At 41.2% G+C, this 25,683-nt stretch overlaps 1 protein-coding gene across 1 annotated transcript in view; it reads left to right on the plus strand.

Moving 5' to 3' along the window:
- Positions 1-229: 229 nt before the first annotated feature.
- Positions 230-25,683, plus strand: part of LOC126484165 (uncharacterized) — a 182,512-nt gene continuing 157,058 nt past the window's right edge. The window contains exon 1 of the mRNA XM_050107567.1: positions 230-295. The gene's annotated coding sequence lies outside the window, so the exon portion shown is untranslated. The remainder of the gene's footprint in view (positions 296-25,683) is intronic.

Consider the following 25,683-nt stretch of genomic DNA (forward strand, 5'->3'; position numbering starts at 1 on the left):
GCTATGCTCGTGTGTGTGTGTGTGTGTGTGTGTGTGTGTGTGTGTGTGTGTGTTTGTGTGTGTGTGTGTGTATCATCGAGATATTCCAAATTAAAATGTTTGACCTACATTTCCACATACGACTACTACTTATATTTTGTCTATCAATTATTTGTTGTAATTCAAGGGATAAGTGATTCTTCTGCTTCTCTGTTGCAGAATTTCAATTATCTGGGTAGAGCTGGCAGCGGAAGATTTACCAAGTGGCTAGCAACATTAGAGAACAGAGCAAAGTGCCCGCCCTTGAGCACGAGAGGTACCAACACGAAATTTCCAACAGCACTGCTAGTTTATTTGAAAAGCTGTAAAATTTGTCTGCCAATCAGATTCACAGCTGTTAATGATGAGGAACTTGACTTATGCAACACAGGCAAAGTAGGCATGACTTACTGTGGTAGAGTAAATAACATGAGCACAATCGATTTCGACAGCAGTCATTAGAACGAACGGTATAGACATAAAATTTCTTTTTACACTAATGTCTGGTAATAACTGTGTAGAGGCTAGTGCATGTAAAATAAACAATGTCAGTTCCTTTTCATAAGGGATCACCTAGTGAAACTATAATAGAAATAAGTATTCACTTCGTAAAGAGAGACCATTGTGGCTCTGTGTTGAATTTGCAAGACAGTTTAGTTTTCAAATACAAAAATCATAGATTCTAGTTATGGTGTAAATGCCTTTTGAGAAGTAAGTGAAAAATAGTACAGTCGCCCAAGAAACTCTGTTTTGCTGCATCTGAACACTTTGTTAACTTTGAGGTGTATGATAAATATCAATGCATTCATTTCACTGAACTGTTTCTGATTCAGTACAACAAATTTGTTGATAGTTACGTTAAGGAGATGATATTCATATTGTATTCTATTTATATACAAAACTCAGTTCAGTGTCAGTTCCATTTTATGAATATAGATACACCTGTCAAAAGATGGTTAGCTGCTAGCTATACTTCACTGTTTTACACAAATTGCAATAACCTACTGTTGGCAGCAGATGATATACTAGCAAATTTTGAAGATGAATAAGAATATGTAGTAAATTCGTATGTAACAACTACTGTTCAGTATATTATTTCGTATCATTTCTGACAGCATAACTTTGCATTATTAGCAGAAAACGACAAAAGACTTGCACGACCAGACAAAGCTAGTACCCTAGTCTCGGGTTGAATCAATAAAACATTTTTCATTTTTACAATATATCTCGTTTTCTTATTCGCTACCCCCCTCCCCCCCCCCCCCCCCCACACACACACATACACACGAAAGAAGGTAGCTGAAAGCACAGCAACCCAGATTTCTTACCTGTATGTATGTGTAATAAATAAAAATGTTATAACTACTGTTCACTGTGTTGTTACGTGGAAATGTCATGTAGTTTCCACTGTGCAACAGCATAAGTCAGTTTCACCATAACCTGTACGTTACAACAGTAGTGTCACATTATAATACCATAATAGAGACAATTTATATGTGGAAATAACATTGCGATATCATATTTGAGGGTCCGTTGTCCTTTCACCAAGCGGGCACAAAGATCGAACTATACTCTCCACCAAGTGCAACTGAATCTGTAAATTACAACAGTGTTGCCAATAAGCAAGCCAGATGTTTATTGTACTAATAAAAATGATATTTACTGTTTCTATAAAAAATAGAGACAATTTTAAGTGCTAATTTATTTTGGTGCAAAACAGAATTTTCACCAATGATCAAAGCTCGAACCTCCCTCCGTATGGAACCTTATCAATTACTACATGAAATGTATTCATAGTTGCGAATACAGACAACGTACTGCGTCATCCTTTACATACCGCTAACTCGCAGGAGATATGCTGTATTAACAGGCTCTAGCAGCACTGCAATACTTACAATACGCACAATGTAGCTCATTCTCGTAATACTATAAGTTGTACTGACAAGACCTTGTGTACACTCAAACATGTAATCTGTGTGACTTGAAATAATCGTCTGCACTAACACAACGACTTCATGTAAGTCTTGATCTGTCGCTATAAATCACACTACAGCTCGCTGCGACATCACAGTGTACAAAAGGATGGACACGATAACACTTTTCGTGGCATCATGGGGTCAGTGGTAGCTATCTGGATATTAATTACAACAACGCATCTGAATATCAGGCTTCGCTAGGTGCGAAAGATAAACTACAACCAAAGCTAGTATCAATCACCAGAAAAATACTAAATGCGAGAGTCTGCGGAAGAAGAAATGATATATTTACTTTATCAATAACAGCAACCTGTAGCGAAGTTTACACTGTGTAGCCTGCTAACACAACTAAACACTTACGTACCGGAAATGACAGCTTTCGTATATAACTGATGAATGTCTCTTATAGATCCGTTGCCTCTTGTAGCTGCTCCTGTTTTAAAGCTTCAACAATAATCGTATATACTAGCAATCAGTGTGAACGTCACAAAATTTTTACTTAAATTGGAGAATGTGTTCACAAGGCAAAGATATAATTTAATATTGTTTACCTTTTGTTGTCAATCAACGATAACCTCTAGAAGTAGAGACTTGCTTCAACAATATCGTTGGCTCTATCCTTAGAGTAAATATCTCTGGAGTGAGCATTCACATGCGCAGAACAGATTTTGTGTTGTCAACATACATTGCCGGCCTGGTCACGTGTTCTCGGGATGTCGTGTGTTTGTCCGTATAGCGCCCTGTATATTTAGAATGTCACTACATCCATAATACAGGCGGATTCTTTTCGTACGTGTCGTGGATTATTTATATATGTTGCGCAGACATTTTAACAGTATCCATTTGATATCGGGAATAGACTAGCTACGTAACTTTTAAGGGCAAGTGATATTACATCCTGCTTCTTTGCCTGAGGTGTCACAGTTCAGATGCACTCGATTTTTGGTAGTTTTCGGTATGATACGGCACTTTTTAGTATTACAGAGCCTGACGTACATTTTTGCAGTGATAGTCTTGCAAAACGACTTGACAGTACGCTAGTACTTTTGCAAGTGTCCGAAAAACACCGAATTTGCCACACATTAGCGATTATATCCCTGCTAGTTCTTCCTTTTTTCTGCTATTTCTGCGTATTTATTTTCTCATTTTTGCGAACTAAAGCACAATTTTTCTTACTGGTGACACTTTGAAGTACTTATTTAACGCATTTTACGTACTTGCTCCCAGTTTATTAAATAAGTAGTAGACTGAGTAATCTATATACATAATCGACAAGTCACTGATAAATGCATGAAGGATAGTATTTTTTGAAACAACTAACCATTCCCTTTCCTGTTCCACTAGGAAATTTACGAGAAGAAGCGATTGTTCGTAAGCTTTTGTACGAGCCGTAATATCTATTATATAGTCATAAAATCGTAGAAAATAGGTCTACAGAATCAAGCCTTAATTATAATGCGTCTCAAAATGTTTAAACATATACAGTGTCTCTTACTAATATAATAACTATAATTAGAGCTACATGGTATGTACCCATGAAAAGTTACTATTCCTCCTTTCACATATTTTTCTTTGCATCCGTAGCAACAACAGTAATTCACCATCGCTATTATACTATCAACAAACGGTGAAACACAACAAAAACTCTTGATATTATAAACTTCAAACGTTTCAGAAAGCACACACGCGCAGCCAAGTCCCGAAAACACGTGACAGTCCTGGTTTAATGTTGACAACATGCGCAGAACGCAATGCTCACTCCAGAGATATTTACTCTATGGCTCTATCGTAACAAAGTATTTCGTTAATCTCAACCTTGCAGAATTAAATGGAATAACTTTTCATTCATAAATAATCACTTTTCAATAAAATATAAACTTACTTTCCCTGTCTAAGTATGGATTAATTATCTTTCCTTTCACTGCAAGTTATTCACTGCAAAATACTATTCCTTCTCTTTTGGGTTTTAATTTCTTTGAACTTTGCTTTTACCAAGCTCAGCCATTTCAAACGTTGACTTCCGCGACCCACTAATATTTAAAACTTAAAACATAGCACTCGATACACTGTTTTAGAGAGAGTTAGATTCTCTAATAAATGGTTCTTCATTTGTCGTTAAGGGACAAAGGGAAAACTTACCATATTCTCAATAACTAAATATTACATAGGACGACCGTTCTCTTTAATATAGACTACGTATTAAGTGCATTCAACGAGATTTCCGGAATTTACTATATTATGACGCCCACGCTGAAGTCGCACAAAAACTCCTGACCAAATATCGCTAAGTCATTATTCCTCAATGCTTGCGTACACCTATACAATCACAATAATGCAATGCTACGCTACTATCCCTTCGTGTGTGCTTTAATCCTCAACCACAAAATAACTAAACGGCTTTACATGAACATGTCTCTTTGCATACGCAAAATCTCCCAAAAATATTGAGACACGGTTCCCTACAAACACGTCACTATCAAACAGCACAACGCACCATTAATCACAAGAGAAGAAACTCATCCTACGCTTTAATAAATCGGAGCTTTTCCTATACCTGGCGAGTCTACACTCTACCAAAATCGGTGAAATAATCACTTTCTAAAAAAGCTGTTTTTCTAAACGACATAGGACTGCTTTGAATACACTTGATTCACGTATCGTACGTGTGAGCCGATCTCATCACACAAATCTTTTAAGGCTCACTAGTCGATCAATACTCGGATACTGAATTAAAATTCTAAAAGGGCAAGAAAAGAATCAGTCTCTGCGAACAAACATATCACGCCAATTCTCTCTTTAACAATAAGTGTTTCTTCTTAGCAATAACCCGCAAAAGTTTCTAATAGACAGCTGCTCCGTAGATGTCATCTTTGTCGCACGCCGCGATTTTGCAGTCGGCTGGGCTAGCAATCTCTCTGACTTAACAGGACAGAACTTTTCTCTGCCATCAAGTGCCACATATCTACGTTTTAACACAAAAATGTAAGAAAACTATACAGACAACTTAACAAACTCTTCATTCTCCTAGAACATAAGTTGAGGCGACACAAACATCTGACGCGCTTTTTCGAGCTGAAGGTTCAAATGGTTCAAATGGCTCTGAGCACTATGGGACTCAACATCTTAGGTCATAAGTCCCCTAGAACTTAGAACTACTTAAACCTAACTAACCTAAGGACATCACACACACCCATGCCCGAGGCAGGATTCGAAACTGCGACCGTAGCAGCCTCGCGGTTCCAGACTGCAGCGCCAGAACCACACGGCCACCGCGGCCGGCCGAGCTGAAGGCGTTTGGCACAACAACCATCATCTGTATGATGGAATGACGATAGTGAAAATTTGTGCCGCACTGGGAGTCGAAACCGGATTTCCCAATTGTTATTAGCGTGCATCTCCGAAGGATTATTATATCGTAATTCGGAATAACACAGGCACTGCGAAATCATATTCCCAATAATTGTTTTTGACAGAAAGAAGGCAAGCAGCCTTTGTGTTTATGTTAAACAAGTTAACATATCGTGTTTTGCGCCTTTTGCACTTATACTGGCATATTACGAAAATATGCAGTTAAAGATGTCTCCAAAACTTGTCTTTTTTAGTATGATTTACTGCGCTAAAGTTTCGGAAAATGTGACTTCTGCAGCTAAATATGGTATAGATTTTGGTGTTATTTACTAGTCGACATACTGCTCTTAAACTTTTATAGAGAGCTCTAATACCATTGTCCCAAATGGTGGACGCAGCACCCTTTCTCGAAAGTGTGTTTTCGTACCACCTGTGGCATAATACCGAAAGTAATAAATAAACTATATTAACCAGTCAATAATGTCAGTTACATTCTTCTGGTATAGAATATGTTATATTATTTTCTTTCCCTCTAATATGGCGCTTGGTGAGGCAAAGTATTACTGAAAAGATTCTAAAATTGTATGGTGGTGAACGTTCGATCTTTGAACCAGCAGTAACGTAATTTCAAATACTTGTAAGATATAAATTATGATATCTTTAGGTATTTCAACAAATATTACAGACAGATTAGATATTCAAGTAATATTTTGGGTCTTAATATGAGAGTCTACAATCATGTTTTAGGCATCAAGTGTACATTAACTTTTAAGTTACAACAGTAGTGCCAATAAGTGAGACACAAGTATTTTGTATTATTATAGAACAGCAATACAGACAACTGGGAAATAGAATTAATATTGTGATATTTAATTTGAGGGCCAATTGTGATTTGGACCAAGTGGGGTAAAAATATTGAACTTCAGTTGCCACCGAGTGTGTCTCAAATCTTTAAGTTTGGCCAGTAATGCCTGTATCTTTACATATTTTGACAAATAATACACTGTTTAGATGTGGATATAATATGGTGATATTTAATTTGTGTCTTGCACCAAGTGGGATGCAATTATCGATCTTCATTCGTAGTCAAGTGAAGAGCAGAGACCAAGATGCTCAACTCTGGGACTACACAATTGGCTGTTTCGTTTTATTGGTCACTAAAATACTGAGCTATGATGGGGAGAGCAAAGGATATGTGTTATAGCTTAAAGCTCTGACAGTGCTTCAGGAAGTTGAAAAATGCGTCTGGATGGTAAAATGCCGGGCTGTGATTGGGAGATCTAAATACATTTGTGTTGACATAGAAGCTCTCTTGTTATCTTATTTTCAAGAATGGTGCCTGGCTTAGAAGAGGGGAAGATGATGAGTGGAATTGGTGGAGGGGAGATGGACTAAGTGTGAAGACATTATGCATTTACCCTTGCTCCTGCGTGTAGGCAATCTACAGGGCAAAGGTCATGCTTGTCCCTGAATGCCTGTTGCTCGCCTACTGAGGTAAATTTGGGCCTGACAAGAGAATTACAACAAGAAAGAACACAGGAGACCTGATAGAAACCGTACAAAACATAGACATACCACACACAGCATCAGTGGTATTATTTTTGCTGTTTAGCGACCTAACCTACAAGTCATCGTCGTCATCATCATCAGCATCATCCGGTATCATTTGACATTAAATACATGTACAGATCCATTCCAACCATGGAAACAGCAGAAATAGCAGAAAAACACATTAGTCTGACTACAGGAACAATAACTGAAATAATCAGCATTATCAAACTGGTAGCACAACATAACTACCTCAAGTTTCATAAGTAATATTACCTGAGGGGTGGTGGTAACCCAATAGGACCCTCTTTATCAAGAACATTGTCCAATATCTCCACAAACCATTGAGACAATCAAGTCTTTGATAAAACAGCCATCCATGAAAAAATACAAATACATTATACTGGTGCACATACGTTAATGACATAATTGGTATACAAAACGAAACATAAGAAATACTAGACATATTTGAGATGGAAATTAACTCAGCATACCGCAACATAAAATTCAAAATAGAATAGAACACGGATAAAGAGAAACTTTCTTGACTTAGTAACTTTAAGAAAATAGTAAGCACTCATCCACCTTACACAGAAAGCCTACAGCCACAGGCATAACTTTCTACCATTTCCATAAACAATACAATTACAAACAATAAAACAAATAGCAATGCAAAATCGATACAAACACACAGATCAGTAGACAAACTGAACTACGAAATTAAAAGTAAATACGTCAAGCCTCAGCAGGTACGAGAAAGTAAGTGGAAGAACTGGATGGATTGGGGTTCACATCATTCACCATTGTTTACTAAAACACATTTATGTAAGAAAAATAACAAAAACCAGATAGAGCCAATTAACAGGATTACTGACAACAAACTGAACTTTTCAGATTTAAGAAATTACACACCTTAGTTTAGTAACAATTTAAAGAATTGTTAAAGACAAAAAGCTGTGTCTGAGAGCCATTATTAGATCTCAGACTAAACATTTCTATCTTTAGGAACCACAACTTAAAAAAAGGTTTCTACAAATGAACAGATAATTAATATTTGGAAACGGATGGCTCTTTAAGACAACATAGAAGCATAACTCATTTCAACAGGTTAAAAATTTAATAGCTGTACAGGAAGAGAGAATAACTTACAGTTGCCTCGAGACAACTAGGAAAAAATTCTTAAAATACACCTCTATGGGCATCTAGACAATTTAATAAAGTAAACAGGTGCAGGAATTTATAGAGCTACCTTCACGCAGACAGAACAATTTTCCTTAAATCTCGCCCCAATGAGTAGTTAAGTAATTAATAGGAGAACGAATGTGCACAGATTGATATAACTGCCTTCAGACAGACTGAAAATTCTCTTAAGAACACTTCAGTGGTTCAGTAAGTGAACGTGTCTGCATAGCGGCTCGAGAACGGCGCTTAAAAAGGAAGAGAACCAATAAATAGTGCTCAGAACCAACTTGCAGCAAAAGGTAAATAAATAAATAAAAGGTTAGAAAGGTCAACTCAGGAAAACATTTAAATAACGCATAGTTGTACATTTAAATCCAGTAAGCTGTAACTAGCCCTGAGACAGGGAATACATTCCTCTTACTCTTCAGCTCACAAATGGCTAGCGAACGAAGACATAAGTAACCTTCAGATCATAGTAGCACTTAAAAGTTTTATACTCTTTTGTCTTTTACACCCTGTGAACCTCAAATGTGCCAATTAATTATTATGAACGAGTTATATTTTCACAAACCCATGCGACATCTCAGTATGATACTTGCGATTCAAGTAGAGCCAACCGACATGTGGCCAACCTAGCGGGGATCGACCCTATGTCCAACAAGTCAACAGAGCCCTAAACATCGAACTGTACACAATTTTAATATAAAATTTCAGACAGTAATTTGCGTAATTTGAGTGAAGGCAGCCGAAGGGTAGCGGCGGCGGTGCATTCCACGAAGCCTATGTACAGAAGCGACGTTAACAGCCGTAATACGATAAGCACGCACTGGGTCCAGGTCCAACACTTGTCACAGCGTGCCACAACAGTAGAAAACTGAAACAGACAAAGGGAGCGTCTAAATTACTCTGTCATTCTCATTTAAGGAGGGTAGGACGTCAAACGGGCCGACTTGGAGCACGAGAGGCACCACAGGACATTTTAATTTCCACTGTCTATGCTTGCACAAATAAATTCATAAAACTTTGTCAGCATGACCAGGAAGGATTCAGAATTCACACTCATAGCAGTGGAAGTTCAAAACCATAGCAAAATACTTTTTTTTAAATGTGAAATTTCATCATTTTTTTCACTTTCTGTTGCCTGCATTTGTTGCTATATGTACACTTTTCTTCACAAATAAGAGAGATTCTACGATGAATTTTGCACGGCATACAAGTCATACTTACAGCACTGAAATCTGCAGCAACTTGCCGAAGAGTTACACTATTGTCGCGTTGTACGATTCTCTTCATTCGTCGTTGGTCCCGTTCTTGCACGATCATTTACCGGCCGCAGCGATGTCGGAGATCTGATGTTTTACCGGATTGTTGATATTCACGGTTCACTCGTGAAACGCTCGAACGGTAAAGTCCCTACTTCATCGCTGCCTCGGAGATGCTGTGTCCCATCGCTCGTGCGCCGACTATAACAACACGTTCGAACGCACTTAAATCTTGGTAATCTGCCGTTGTGGCAGCAGTACCTGATCTAACAACTCCGCCAGACCCTTGTTCTCTTATATATGTGTTGCCGACCGCAACGCCGTATTCTACCTGTTTACGTATCTCTGTATTTGATTAAGCATGCTATACCAGTTTCTGTGGCACTTCAGTGTAGTTTCTGTGTTTCAGTACACCATCTTTAGGCCTTAATTGTCGTAAGGGGATTCATTCCAATCATATACATGATTCCATCAGTGATCAACACCTATGAACTAGTTTTCGCAGCCCAATGGTAACAATTGTGCTGTGTCTCCAGCCATCAACTATCAACTCAAAAAATGAAATGAAATGAGTTCAATTGATCGTGTGAGACACAACATCGTTATTACAGGTAGTCTGCGAAAAACGGTTGATAGATGTTGACCACTGATGGAATCGTTTATACAATTGGAGTTAACTCTCTCAACGTCAGTTATGGCCTGAAGACGGTGTACTGAAGCACTGATTCTGAAGCACCGAGGGTGCCAGCCATGTAATAAATAACATCGTAAGAACGGCTGCAGGTGTTCCATTTTGTAGCTTAAGTGAACGTCCAAAGTCCCTCAAACCTCCAATGAAAAGGACGGGCATACAAACAAATTTATTAGTGACTGATGCATTTCAGTTACAGGATCTCATAAAGGAACCGTTTGCAGGTCACCACGAAAGCTGGTGGGGGCTTTACAATTATATGGGCTGTGTTCACATGGGACGGACCGGACCATTGACTGGTAATGGTTATGTTCGACTACTTGAGGCCATTTGCAGCCATTCTTGGACTTCACATTCCCAAATAATGATGGACGTTTTACGGATGACAATGCCCCATGTCACCGGGCCACAATTGTTTGCGATTGGTTTGGAAAACATGCTGGACAATTTAAGCGAATGATGTGGTCACCCAGATCGCTCGACATCAGTCCCATAGAACATTTATGGGACATATAAAATCCTGCATCGGCAATACTTTGTCAATTATGGATGGCTGTAGAGGCAGCATGGTTCAATATTTCGGCAGGGGACTTCTAACGTCTTGTTGAGTGCATGTCACGTCGAGCTGGCGAACAGCGCCGGACAAAAGGAGGTCCGACACGATATTAGGGGGTATTCCTTGACTTTTGTCACCTCACTGTACATGGAGAATGTCTATTTTTTGGGCAATAAAGGGTGTGTCAGTGACTGAAATAGCATTGTGCAATAAGGGATTGATTCACATACACTGAGTAAAATAAAATATGTGAAATAACCAGTAAATATATCATAGAAGAAATTTCTTGTAACGGTTCGCATATGTCGACCGTTAGTACATCAGTTTTGCTCCTGTAGTAAATAATAAAGACAGGAGTATTGTATAGGAAAACATTACTGACTAACCGGACAAAGTAAGAAGTAAGGCTTTAACTATGTGAAAATTTATATCAAAAATTGTTTTAGAAAAGGCACTGCAACGACACCACGTTGTAGCCGGAATTGCTAGGGATGGAACGGAGCACTGGCCGGGACTCCGTGTGCAGTGACAGCTGAGCGACAGTACTCCGGTCACCATGGAATGTCAGGCGCCACGGCTGCTGTCAGGACTTTTCGAAAAGAAATTATTTACCAGCCAGTCGTTGGATTTATATAATTTGAGAACAGACTCTATGTTGACCCAGACCAAGCTTTTATTGCATTGATTCTAATATTAACACCCACTGACTATTTCAAGTGATAATTAGCGAAAATGTAAGGCGCTGTGCGCATAATATTTTTCCGAGAATGTACTTAATGTGTTACAGAAGATTACTCATGTTGATTAGTAGTTTGTAGTTATTTGTGTGTTAATAATCAGCTGGGAATTTGAATGTTCAAAAATGGCTCTGAGCACTATGGGACTTAACATCTATGGTCATCAGTCCCCTAGAACTTAGAACTACTTAAACCTAACTAACCTAAGGACATCACACAACACCCAGCCATCACGAGGCAGAGAAAATCCCTGACCACGCCGGGAATCGAACCCGGGAACCATGTGAATGTTGATTACTACTCAATGCAACATTTAATTCAGTTTGAAAATAATTTCATGAAATAGTGCAAAACGTTTATTCTTTGAAAGTTAAATAATCCCTGAGGAAAGCGGAATTTTAGATTCGCATAGGGGAGAACTGATTTTAATGCAGTCAGACACTAACCCAAGCCACAAGTGGTAACATTTCGCTTTAATAACCCATTGCGCATATTCTAAAGATCTACATGTTAGACCCCTGATGTGGGTTTCCCTGGATCGAGATTTGATTTTCTTTAAACGTTTAGAATGGAGAGTGTGTGATCAGTTAGAAGGTTTAAAATATACTTATACACACCTCCTGAAAGAAGATACGCCACAATACGTACGTCAGTTCACGATATGCTTTAAGATAAAGATAAAATTTTGGAAATATAATTTGACAGATAACATCAATTCCTTTTAAGAGTGTCGATTGATCTGTTACAGATATTTTTTTTTTTTTTTTTTTGTCATCAGTCTACTGACTGGTTTGATGCGGCCCGCCACGAATTCCTTTCCTGTGCTAACCTCTTCATCTCAGAGTAGCACTTGCAACCTACGTCCTCAATTATTTGCTTGACGTATTCCAATCTCTGTCTTCCTCTACAGTTTTTGCCCTCTACAGCTCCCTCTAGTATCATGGAAGTCATTCCCTCATGTCTTAGCAGATGTCCTATCATCCTGTCCCTTCTCCTTATCTGTGTTTTCCACATATTCCTTTCCTCTCCGATTCTGCGTAGAACCTCCTCATTCCCTACCTTATCAGTCCACCTAATTTTCAACATTCGTCTATAGCACCACATCTCAAATGCTTCGATTCTCTTCTGTTCCGGTTTTTCCACAGTCCATGTTTCACTACCATACAGCGCTGTACTCCAGACGTAAATCCTCAGAAATTTCTTCCTCAAATTAAGGCCGGTATTTGATATTAGTAGACTTCTCTTGGCCAGAAATGCCTATGTTGCCATAGCGAGTCTGCTTTTGATGTCCTCCTTGCTCCGTCCATCATTGGTTATTTTATTGCCTAGGTAGCAGAATTCCTTAACTTCATTGACTTCGTGACCATCAATCCTGATGTTAAGTTTCTCGCTGTTCTCATTTCTGCTACTTCTCATTACCTTCGTCTTTCCCCGATTTACTCTCAAACCATACTGTGCACTCATTAGACTGTTCATTCCGTTCAGCAGATCATTTAATTCTTCTTCACTTTCACTCAGGATTGCAATGTCATCAGCGAATCGTATCATTGATATCCTTTCACCTTGTATTTTAATTCCACTCCTGAACCTTTCTTTTATTTCCATCATTGCTTCATCGATGTACAGATTGAAGAGTAGGGGTGAAAGGCTACAGCCTTGTCTTACACCCTTCTTAATACGAGCACTTCGTTCTTGATCGTCCACTCTTATTATCCCCTCTTGGTTGTTGTACATATTATATATGACCCGTCTCTCCTTATAGCTTACCCCTACTTTTTTCAGAATCTCGAACAGCTTGCACCATTTTATATTGTCGAACGCATTTTCCAGGTCGACAAATCCTATGAACGAGTCTTGATTTTTCTTTAGCGTTGCTTCCATTATTAGCCGCAACGTCATAATTGCCTCTCTCGTCCCTTTACTTTTCCTAAAGCCAAACTGATCGTCACCTAGCGCATTCTCAATTTTCTTTTCCATTCTTCTGTATATTATTCTTGTAAGCAGCTTCGATGCATGAGCTGTTAAGCTGATTGTGAGATAATTCTCGCACTTGTCAGCTCTTGCCGTCTTCGGAATTGTGTGGATGATGCTTTTCCGAAAGTCAGATGGTATATCGCCAGACTCATATATTCTACACACCAACGTGAATAGTCGTTTTGTTGCCACTTCCCCCAATGATTTTAGAAATTCTGATGGAATGTTATCTATCCCTTCTGCCTCATTTGACCGTAAGTCCTCCAAAGCTCTTTTAAATTCCGATTCTAATACTGGATCCCCTATCTCTTCTAAATCGACTCCTGTTTCTTCTTCTATCACATCAGACAAATCTTCACCCTCATAGAGGCTTTCAATGTATTCTTTCCACCTATCTGCTCTCTCCTCTGCATTTAACAGTGGAATTCCCGTTGCACTCTTAATGTTACCACCGTTGCTTTTAATGTCACCAAAGGTTGTTTTGACTTTCCTGTATGCTGAGTCTGTCCTTCCGACAATCATATCTTTTTCGATGTCTTCACATTTTTCCTGCAGCAATTTCGTCTTAGCTTCCCCTATTTATTTCATTCCTCAGCGACTTGGATTTCTGTATTCCTGATTTTCCCGGAACATGTTTGTACTTCCTCCTTTCATCAATCATCTGAAGTATTTCTCCTGTTACCCATGGTTTCTTCGCAGCTACCTTCTTTGTACCTATGTTTTCCTTCCCAACTTCTGTGATGGCCCTTTTTAGAGATGCCCATTCCTCTTCAACTGTACTGGCTACTGCGCTATTCCTTATTGCTGTATCTATAGCGTTAGAGAACTTCAAACGTATCTCGTCATTCCTTAGTACTTCCGTATCCCACTTCTTTGCGTATTGATTCTTCCTGACTAATGTCTTGAACTTCAGCCTACTCTTCATCACTACTATATTGTGATCTGAGTCTATATCTGCTCGTGGGTACGCCTTACAATCCAGTATCTGATTTCGGAATCTCTGTCTGACCATGATGTAATCTAATTGAAATCTTCCCGTATCTCCCGGCCTTTTCCAAGAATACCTCCTCTTCTTGTGATTCTTGAACAGGGTATTCGCTATTACTAGCTGAAACTTGTTACAGAACTCAATTAGTCTTTCTCCTCTTTCATTCCTTGTCCCAAGCCCATATTCTCCTGTAACCTCTTCTTCTAATCCTTCCCCTACACCTGCATTCCAGTCGCCCATGACTATTAGATTTTCGTCCCCCTTTACATACTGCATTACCCTTTCAATATCCTCATACACTTTCTCTATCTGTGCATCTTCAGCTTGCGACGTCGGCATGTATACCTGAACTATCGTTGTCGGTGTTGGTCTGCTGTCGATTCTGATTAGAACAACCCGGTCACTGAACTGTTCACAGCAACACACCCTCTGCCCTACCTTCCTATTCATAACGAATCCTACACCTGTTATACCATTTTCTGCTGCTGTTGATATTACCCGATACTCATCTGACCAGAAATCCTTGTCTTCCTTCCACTTCACTTCACTGACCCCTACTATATCTAGATTGAGCCTTTGCATTTCCCTTTTCAGATTTTCTAGTTTCCCTACCACGTTCAAGCTTATGACATTCCACGCCCCGACTCGTAGAACGTTATCCTTTAGTAGATTATTCAACCTTTTTCTCATGGTAACCTCCCCCTTGGCAGTCCCCTCCCGGAGATCTGAATGGGGGACTATTCCGGAATCTTTTGCCAATGGAGAGATCATCATGACACTTCTTCAAATACAGGCCACATGTCCTGTGGATACACGTTACGTGTCTTTAATGCAGTGGTTTCCATTGCCTTCTGCATCCTCATGTCGTTGATCATTGCTGATTCTTCCGCCTTTAGGGGCAATTTCCGACCCCTAGGACAAGAGAGTGCCCTGAACCTCTATCCACTCCTCCGCCCTCTTTGACAAGGCCGTTGGCAGAATGAGGCTGACTTCTTATGCCGGAAGTCTTCGGTCGCCAATGCTGACTATTTATCAAAATTTTTAGGCAGTGGCGGGGATCGAACACGTTTTGATTGTGAATCAAAGACGCTACCGCTAGACCACAGGTCTCTTAGTTATACGGAAACAGATAAAACTCTTACTGTCCGTCACTGAAATCAGCCTTTCAGTGACGAGAGGGTTTCCACATTCGTTTACCTTCCTCCACCTGGATCCTCTACCATCTCATCAATTTCCCACCCCTCCTCACCCATTTCGAACACCTCCGTATCTCCTGTACTGTCCGCAAACTATTTCCCAACTACCCCATCGCCTCTCCTCCGACCGGCAACGTTGGTATGCCGCCGCACCCTCACCAACACATCCTTCTTGATGCAATAATCGTAGAAATTTATTTTATTTTATGAACTTCTATGTGCTACCAGTTTCGGCATTACATTGATGCCATCTTCAGGCTCCACTCGCCATAGTCGTAAAATGCTATACATGGAAGGAGCCATAGCCGACCGCGGTGGTCTCGCGGTTCTAGGCGCGCAGTCCGGAACCGTGCGACTGCTACGGTCGCAGGTTCGAATCCTGCCTCGGGCATGGATGTGTGTGGTGTCCTTAGGTTAGTTAGGTTTAAGTAGTTCTAAGTTCTAGGGGACTGATGACCACAGCCGTTGAGTCCCATAGTGCTCAGAGCCATTTGAACCATTTTTTGAAGGAGCCATATAATTGGATCCTTGAATCAAATTGTCCTGCAACAGCTCTTGGAGGCCAGGCGACACAGACTGTGTCGGTTTGCAAACATCGATGTGTGCCACAGGGCCAGTTGGTTACAGTCTGCACTGCGAGTCGTGGTGGTAACTATGTGATAGATGCTTGTCCTGTTTGATACATGCTGAGGGGCAATTTTTTACTCACCGCAGTAAATTTGTCTATATTTATCGGTATGTTACTGCCCAAGTTATTAGTTAGGGTGAACCTTCAGTCACTTGGTGTGATTATTAGACACTTTGATACTAGTCCTAGACTGTGAAATACGTTAATTACTTTTTTATAAATTGCCACAGGGACTCGTAACTAATACTGAACGTTTCTGTGTTTCTGTGATATAATGAAAAGAAATGTAAATTCAGGATGTCATTTTTGCTGCTCCGAGAAGTCCACTACAGACTCCATTGACCTCCCATTTGGACATCCTGTTTTGCTTTTAACGTCATTATTTCACACGTGGTTCACACAGCATTAGCAGCACAAACTAAAACAGTTTACAGCACAGTACCGTCATTGTGCCAATATAGGTAGCAGAAAAAAGCAAAATTTTTCGAGTAAGTGTCTTGCTCCGTTGTGCTGAATATTCTTGCAAACTCAAGATGACCGTCTAAATCACAGGCGCCTTGATTTTAAAATGTGTGAGTGTAATCAGTCCGAATCAGTGATGAGTGTTAATCACAATTATCTTGTACATGATCGACAGCGCAGAAACGGAGAACCACTTTCAGCCAGAGCGAGCTGTAGCTAAAAGACCTCAACCGTTGGACGACTTCAAAGAGTTACCCTGAACTCGTGAAATCGGGCAGTTGATCGTGGAACCTACTGGGTGGAAGAAAACGGGTTCGGCGGGATTAGGACGCTGAGTGTTTACTGAAAGTTGTCATTTCCGCACGATCGCGTGAGATTTTATGAGGAAAACTTCGATACTGTGATCGGCAGTTTATGGAGCTCATCCCAAGAGGGCGTTACTACGCGCTGACGGCGTTGTTTGATATCGAGGGGCTTACAGTAGTTGGAAGAGGTGCTACTCGAAGAAACGGACTTGGCTAAGTCCATTAAAGTGAGCATAAACTCAATAGTTTCCACGGGAACTGAAGAGATCGAACTTTCTGACCTTCAGAAAAGCGGACTGGTACCCCAGTTTAATGGACAACATCATGGTAATGACTGTAGAATATTATACTGGTAGATACTAGACCAAAAATGTTGCATCACGTGTCATGTTATCAAGAAGATTAAATCTTCAAAACAAGATAGCAACATTAACAAAGATACCGTACTACGAATGTAAGTTTCATCTATCGTTGACAAAACCTGATGTTACCCGACAATATATCAACACATCAGACCATGTAAATTGAGTTTTACAATACTTGTCAGAGAAAGTTTCCGATTGAATAACACAGTACACACAGTGTTCCATTACTAATTACTAACTTAGAGCGGATTCCTTAGGGGAAGTATACAACGCGTCCCCCCATCCCCACCCCCACCCCACCCCCCACCCCTCACCATCTCCACCGCCACCACCAACAAAAAAAAAAAAAAAACGACAAAGCTTTGGTGCCGAAGAGCGTCGAAGTCTAAAATGGGTGTACGTTCCACATTACGTTAATAAACCCAACATGAGCAGCACGTCACGCGGTCTACATTACAAACGGGCTTCGAACTGGATACCACCTACGTCGATGAAGAGCCTACATCGGCGGTGCTGAGCCTCACGGATATGAGTCAATTCGCAGCACACAGATGGTTAAAGGATTTTGTACCTTCCGTATTCAAATACCAAAACGAATCGGACCAAATCGCCACAACGTTCGCTCTCAGATCTCTACGCTCTCCAGCGCCCACGCCGTGGGTTGTCGGATATGAGTTCCTTCTTGGGAATCGATCAGTTTGCCTTCCCTCACTACGTACTAAGCGTCGTTGTCGTTTTATTGGCACACCCTGTATATAGGATGAATCGGCTGCCCCTACCGCTGTCGTTTTATGCAACCCGCAACGTTATAGTTGACCTTTGTAAACTACGCGTGCGACTTTCGTGTTCTCTCGCTCGCTACGCGCTGTTAGCCCTACAGAAAAAATTAACATGACTTTCTTGTAAGAAATTTAATTTAGTTAAATTTTGGACTTCGATACGTTTTCGCTAGAGGAAGTTGTTTTTGAGTTATTCAAGTAAAACTACAAAAATTACCTTCAAAACACACCCACTCCCGCACTCAGCCCCCACCGGTCAGAATTATTCGTAAACTGTTCATGGCATCCCCTTCTAGCACTGTACAAATATTTGTGACTGCACGAACTATTTCACACATTCGACATGTTTTGCTCTTCATTGAGTGGCACTATTACGCTACCGGCCTAGTAGAGTACTTACAAATTGTAAACTTTACGTTTGTGTAAATTTTACACAACAATTTTGTGAATTTTAGAAGCATGAAATGAAAAATAGCACGGTTGTATTCCTACAAAAATGTCCCGCACATTTTTTTTCTGTAATGCCAATGGTTTGCCCTTAGCGAGCGAGAGAACCTAAAAATCTCGCACGTAGTTCATGATAGCCAGCTAGAGCATTGTGGGTTGCGTAAAACGACAGCGTGTAAGTAGGCTGTTTAGGTTTTTATGTTGGTAACACCACTTAGCGCTCTGTATGAAAATCGCTGGCTGTGCTGTGTGGAGCCTGTGGCTGGTTGGCGTCGTTGGAATATTCGCTATTGTACTGTTGGGCAGTTGGATATGAGCAGCGCGTAGCGTTGTGCAGTTGGAGGTGAGCCGCCAGCAGTGGTGTACGTGGAGAGAGAGATGCCAGAGTTTTGAGCGGACCATCTGGGCGTGTGTCCGTCAGAAAAGGGAAATTTGTTCAATTAGATGTCACAAAATTATATATGACTTTTGGACGCTATTGAGGTAAATACATTGTTTGTTCTCTATCAAAATCTTTCATTTTCTAACTATGCCTATCAGTAGTTAGTGCCTTCAGTAGTTAGAATTTTTTATTTAGCTGGCAGTATTGGCGCTCGCTGTATTGCAGTAGTTCGAGTAACGAAGATTTTTGTGAGGTAAGTGATACATGAAAGGTATAGGTTATTGTTAGTCAGGGCCATTTTTTGTAGGATTGCGTCGCGCTAAAAGAAAATATTGTGTCAGTTTAGTGATGATCAGAATAAGTGAAGAGAGAACTGTCTTGAGTACGGTCAGTTTTGCTCAGCTGTTTGAAAATCAAATAACGTAAGAGTTTTTACAGCACTGTCATTCAAAATTTTACTAAGGGGACGTTACAAGCGGTAACCCATTACCCGGTGCGCACGTCCCGCGCATAGTCTGCCATTAATATCACATTATAAACTGCAGCGTGTAGAGTGGTGCCGTGACTGGGAAGCATGGAGTGCTGATGAATGACGTCGAATTTGCGTTCAGCCATGAATTACCGTTCTGCACAACCCCGGATGACCATCGTCGGCGAGTATGTTGAGAAGTCCCATTCTTCCAATGATCTGGGGAAAACACAATTATGTTACTCCTGGCGTCATGTTTAGGGGAGCCATCGGGTATGATTTCAAGTCACGACTGGTAGTGAACTCAACAGCACATCACGTTCTCATGTCTCACTTCTCATACGACAATATCCTAGTGGCATTTTTCAAAGACGATGTTCGTCCATTCTCTAGGAACTGTATCTGTTCCCGACAGGAGATGTGTGGACCAGCACAGTTCGGTTTCAATTCCGTATCAATGACCCTTCCCAGTCGAATCAGTGCATGCATCCATGCTAGAGTGGTAGTTCAACGACATACTGATAAGTAGGTCTGGGATTTTTATGGTAGAGAACACATTTTTCGGTAAAATTGACATGTTCCTTAATTACATATACGCGAGGCATTGAATAAGTAATGCAACACTTTTTTTCCGAAAGCAGGTGCTTTTATTCGCGATTCAAATATACCATAGCATTCCCAACTCTTTTGGCTACGAAAAAAAAATATTTTTCGATATAGTCACCGTTCAGTGCAGCGGCCTTACGCCACCTTACTGGGTGAGCCTGTATGGCCGCAAGGTGCCATTCTGCTAGTCGGCGCCGGAGCCAACGTCTTGTTGGATAATAACCTCCCCATTATCCACGTACTCCTTTCCGCCGAGTGCCTCCTTCATTGGGCCAAACATATGCAAGTAGGAAGGTGAGAGGTCCGAGCTGTAGAGTGGATAAGGAAGAACAGTCCAATGAAGTTTTGTGATCCTCTAGGGTGCGCAGACTTTTGCCAGGCCTTGCGCAGTCATGGTGAAGGACACACTTGCTTGCATTCTTGTGCCGACGAACGCCCTGAAGTCGTTTCTTCAATTTCCTGAGGATAGCATTGCAGAATTCACAGTATTGTGCGGCCGGCTGAGACGCGGGAGATCGGTCAGGTCTGCGCGACCTTGTGGAGATGATGACAGACGCCTGTTCGCTGCAAGATCTCCGCAGGCATTCTACAAGAGCCTATGAGTATCTGCGATGCTCTAGTTTTCTGCCAAAATAAAATCAGTGACAGCTCTCTGCTTGGAACGCATCTCCGCTACAGTCGTTATTTTGAAACCTACATATAGCACTCACTCTGTCTTATCGGAACTTCATGAACCTATAGGAGCTGAAACGGAAATAGTCCACAACAATTTCCGCATTTTTTTAAACGATACTGGACGAGAAAAAACTGTGTTGGTTTACTTATTGAACGCATTGAACGCCCCTCGTAAATACTTGTTATGAAGAGACTACGTCAATTACTGCAATTTCTTAAGTCATGCAATTTCTCTCTGACGGAGAGTGTCTTTTGAAATTCCATGAATAAACCCAATTTTAGTATTTTAGCCACATCAACAGCTGTAGCTCTTTTTTTTCCTTCTTTTGAGTCGTCAGTCTTCGGACTGGTTTGATGCGGCCCGCCACGAATTCCTCTCTGGTGTCACCCTCTTCACTCTTCATCTCAGAGTAGCACAGTAGCACTTGCAGCCTAAGTCCTCAACTATTTGCTGTATGTATTCCAATCTCCATCTTCCTCTACAGTTTTTGCCTTCTACAGCTCCCTCTGGTACCATTTCCTGATGTCTTAACAGATGTCCTACCGTCCTGTCCCTTCTCCTTGTTAGTGTTTTCCACATATTCCTTTCCTCTCCGATTCTGCGCAGAACTTCTCACTCCTTACCTTGTTAGTCCACCTAATTTTCAACATTCGCCTGTAGCACCACATCTCAAATGTTTCGATCCTCTTCTGTTCCGGTTTTCCCACAGTCCATGTTTCACTAGCATACAATTCTGTGCTCCAGACGTACATTCTCAGAAATTTCTTCCTCAAATTAAGGCATATCTTTGATACTAAAAGTTTTCTGTTGGCCAGAAATGACCTTTTTGCCGGGGCTAGTTTGCTTTTGATGTCATCCCTGCTCCGTCCGTCATTGGCTCTTTTGCTGCGCAGGTAGCAGAATTCCTTAACTTCATCTACTACGTGACCGTCAATCCTGATGCAAAATTTTTCGCTGTTCTCATTTCTGCTACTTCTCATTACTTTCGCCTTTCTTAAATTTACGCTCAGTCCATATGCTGTACTCTTTAGATTGTTCATTCCATTCAGTATATCATGTAATTCTTCTTCACTTTCAATTAGGATAGCAATGTCATCAGCGAATCGTATTATTTAAATCCTTTCACCATGAATTTTAATTTTACTCCTGAAGCTTTCCTTTATACCCATCATAATGTCTTCGATGTTCAGATTGAACAGTAGGGGGGAAAAACTACATTCCTGTCCCTTTTTAATTCGATCACTTCGTTCTTGATCGTCCACTCTTATTACTATCTCTTGTCTGCTGTACATATTGTATATTACCCGTCTCTCCCTATAACTTACCCCTGTTTTTCTCAGAATTTCGAATATCTTGAACCCATTTTACATAGTCGAAAGCTTTTTCCAGGTCGACAAATCCTTTGAACGTGTCTTGATTTTTCTTTAGGTTTGCTTCCATCATCAGCCGCAACGTCAGAATTGCCTCTCTGGTGCCTTTACCTTTTCTAAAGCCAAACTGATCTTCATCTAACACATGTGGCCCGAAACATTACTCCTGTCAATGTAATACTCTTCATAATGGGTGCTGTACCTTATAAGGTGAAAGTTGCCGATTCACTAAAATCATTATTCAGTAAAACGGTTCATGTGATCTGCTTATCCCAAGGCATACACAGAGTTGTAGAAGACATTCGTAGTAAATTCTCCGATATTGACCAATTTATTGGTGGTACCAAAAAAGTATTTTTGAAAACCCCTTCACGAGGATCAGCATTTGAGTTGTTAACTCCCGACACTTCCTGCTACCATCTCACGTTTTGACAAGATAGGGATCCTGAAGTAATGCCTGCAACTATTATTACCAGAAATTTTGCGATGTGAAAAGCATAATTGATTCATTCGATAGCAGCAAGGCTGCTTCAATTGGACTAGACACAAAAAATTAATATCTAATGCAGAAATAAAATCAAATTTTGGATATATTCCTGCTGCCCTAATTCCTTTTGAGCTATCGGGAGCGCCGCTAGTGGAGCAGACAGAACGAGTGAAACGAAATGTGAATAAATTAGGACCTCTTTTTGCTAAAATAGGAAAAGAAGTCAAAGAAAATGAAAAATGTGTTAGAAAACAATCAACGTTACCACATACTACGCTCCATTTCAATGATTTCGTCGGGTGGAAAGTTGTCTCTTAATTACTTATTTTAGATTCAAATAATGTTGTCCACTTTAAATATGCTTCTCTTGTATCAGCTGAAGTAGAAAGAAGTTTTCCGAAGTACGAGGCTCTGTTGACTGACAATAATATACTTTTCTTTTTGATTTTCACAAATCATTCACTGTATATTACAACACAGTGTTCGTAAATTGTGTAAAAATGAGGATGGAAAAAAAATTACGTCATAGGCTAACCATGTACTGACAATCATAGTAAAAACATACTACATCGTCAAATTCCTTATTTTAGCTTGCTGGTTATGTGCATTTTATTCTTAAACAAATAGTTAACTGACCAGATAATTTGTTTTACAACGGAAATTTTATCTCAAGTTAATTACGTTGGTTCATATGTGTTTCCATGGAGAAGAAATAAAAACTTTGAGGTTCGCCGATGACATTGTAATTCTGTCAGAGACAGCAAAGGACTTGGAAGAGCAGTTGAACGGAATGGATGGTGTCTTGAAGGGAGGATATAAGATGAACATCAACAAATGCAAAACGAGGATAATGGAATGTAGTCGAATTAAGTCGGGTGATGTTGAGGGTATTAGATTAGGAAATGAGACACTTAAAGTAGTAAAGGAGTTTTGCTATTTGGGGAGCAAAATAACTGATGATGGACGAAGTAGAGAGGATATAAAATGTAGACTGGCAATGGCAAGGAAAGCGTTTCTGAAGAAGAGAAATATGTTAACATCGAGTATAGATTTAAGTGTCAGGAAGTTATTTCTGAAAGTATTCGTATGGAGTGTAGCCATGTATGGAAGCGAAACATGGACGGTAAATACACTCCTGGAAATTGAAATAAGAACACCGTGAATTCATTGTCCCAGGAAGGGGAAACTTTATTGACACATTCCTGGGGTCAGATACATCACATGATCACACTGACAGAACCACAGGCACATAGACACAGGCAACAGAGCATGCACAATGTCGGCACTAGTACAGTGTATATCCATCTTTCGCAGCAATGCAGGCTGCTATTCTCCCATGGAGACGATCGTAGAGATGCTGGATGTAGTCCTGTGGAACGGCTTGCCATGCCATTTCCACCTGGCGCCTCAGTTGGACCAGCGTTCGTGCTGGACGTGCCGACCGCGTGAGACGACGCTTCATCCAGTCCCAAACATGCTCAATGGGGGACAGATCCGGAGATCTTGCTGGCCAGGGTAGTTGACTTACACCTTCTAGAGCACGTTGGGTGGCACGGGATACATGCGGACGTGCATTGTCCTGTTGGAACAGCAAGTTCCCTTGCCGGTCTAGGAATGGTAGAACGATGGGTTCGATGACGGTTTGGATGTACCGTGCACTATTCAGTGTCCCCTCGACGATCACCAGTGGTGTACGGCCAGTGTAGAAGATCGCTCCCCACACCATGATGCCGGGTGTTGGCCCTCTGTGCCTCGGTCGTATGCAGTCCTGATTGTGGCGCTCACCTGCACGGCGCCAAACACGCATACGACCATCATTGGTACCAAGGCAGAAGCGACTCTCATCGCTGAAGACGACACGTCTCCATTCGTCCCTCCATTCACGCCTGTCAAGACACCACTGGAGGCGGGCTGCACGATGTTGGGGCGTGAGCGGAAGACGGCCTAACGGTGTGCGGGACCGTAGCCCAGCTTCATGGAGACGGTTGCGAATGGTCCTCGCCGATACCCCAGGAGCAACATTGTCCCTAATTTGCTGGGAAGTGGCGGTGCGGTCCCCTACGGCACTGCGTAGGATCCTACGGTCTTGGCGTGCATCCGTGCGTCGCTGCGGTCCGGTCCTAGGTCGACGGGCACGTGCACCTTCCGCCGACCACTGGCGACAACATCGATGTACCGTGGAGACCTCACGCCCCACGTGTTGAGCAATTCGGCGGTACGTCCACCCGGCCTCCCGCATGCCCGCTATACGCCCTCGCTCAAAGTCCGTCAACTGCACATACGGTTCACGTCCACGCTGTCGCGGCATGCTACCAGTATTAAAGACTGCGATGGAGCTCCGTATGCCACGGCAAACTGGCTGACACTGACGGCGGCGGTGCACAAATGCTGCGCAGCTAGCGCCATTCGACGGCCAACACCGCGGTTCCTGGTGTGTCCGCTGTGCCGTGCGTGTGATCATTGCTTGTACAGCCCTCTCGCAGTGTCCGGAGCAAGTATGGTGGGTCTGACACACCGGTGTCAATGTGTTCTTTTTTCCATTTCCAGGAGTGTAGTTTGGACAAGAAGAGAATAGAAGCTTTCGAAATGTGGTGCTACAGAAGAATGCTGAAGATTAGATGGGTAGATCACATAACTAATGAGGAAGTACTGAACAGGATTGGGGAGAAGAGAAGTTTGTGGCACAACTTGACTAGAAGAAGGGATCGGTTGGTAGGACATGTTCTGAGGCATCAAGGGATCACCAATTTAGTATTGGAGGGCAGCGTGGAGGGTAAAAATCGTAGAGGGAGACCAAGAGATGAATACGCTAAGCAGATTCAGAAGGATGTAGGTTGCAGTAGGTACTGGGAGATGAAGAAGCTTGCACAGGATAGAGTAGCATGGAGAGCTGCATCAAACCAGTCTCAGGACTGAAGACCACAACAACAACATATGTTTTACATTATTATGCATACCTTTGTAGATAGTAGCACTATAGATAAGTGAGCCCATACTGCCATGTTCTTTGCAAGTTTGATTCGATATTGAAATCACGGAAATGATTTCACATATCCTCTCAACCCATGAAGTTTCATTCCATTTGCCGTCACCCTTCTGGCTGCTTCAGTATTTTTGTCAGGCGGTAGGGGAAGGTGTTGTATCTTTGTACAATTTTCAGGCTTTCGTGTGTAAACCGCCTTGTAAATTTTAATAGACCTTCTCATTTCATTTTTAAGTGGTGGCGTTCAT

Source organism: Schistocerca serialis, chromosome 6 (genome assembly GCF_023864345.2).
Source record: "Schistocerca serialis cubense isolate TAMUIC-IGC-003099 chromosome 6, iqSchSeri2.2, whole genome shotgun sequence".
Lineage (NCBI taxonomy): Eukaryota > Metazoa > Arthropoda > Insecta > Orthoptera > Acrididae > Schistocerca > Schistocerca serialis.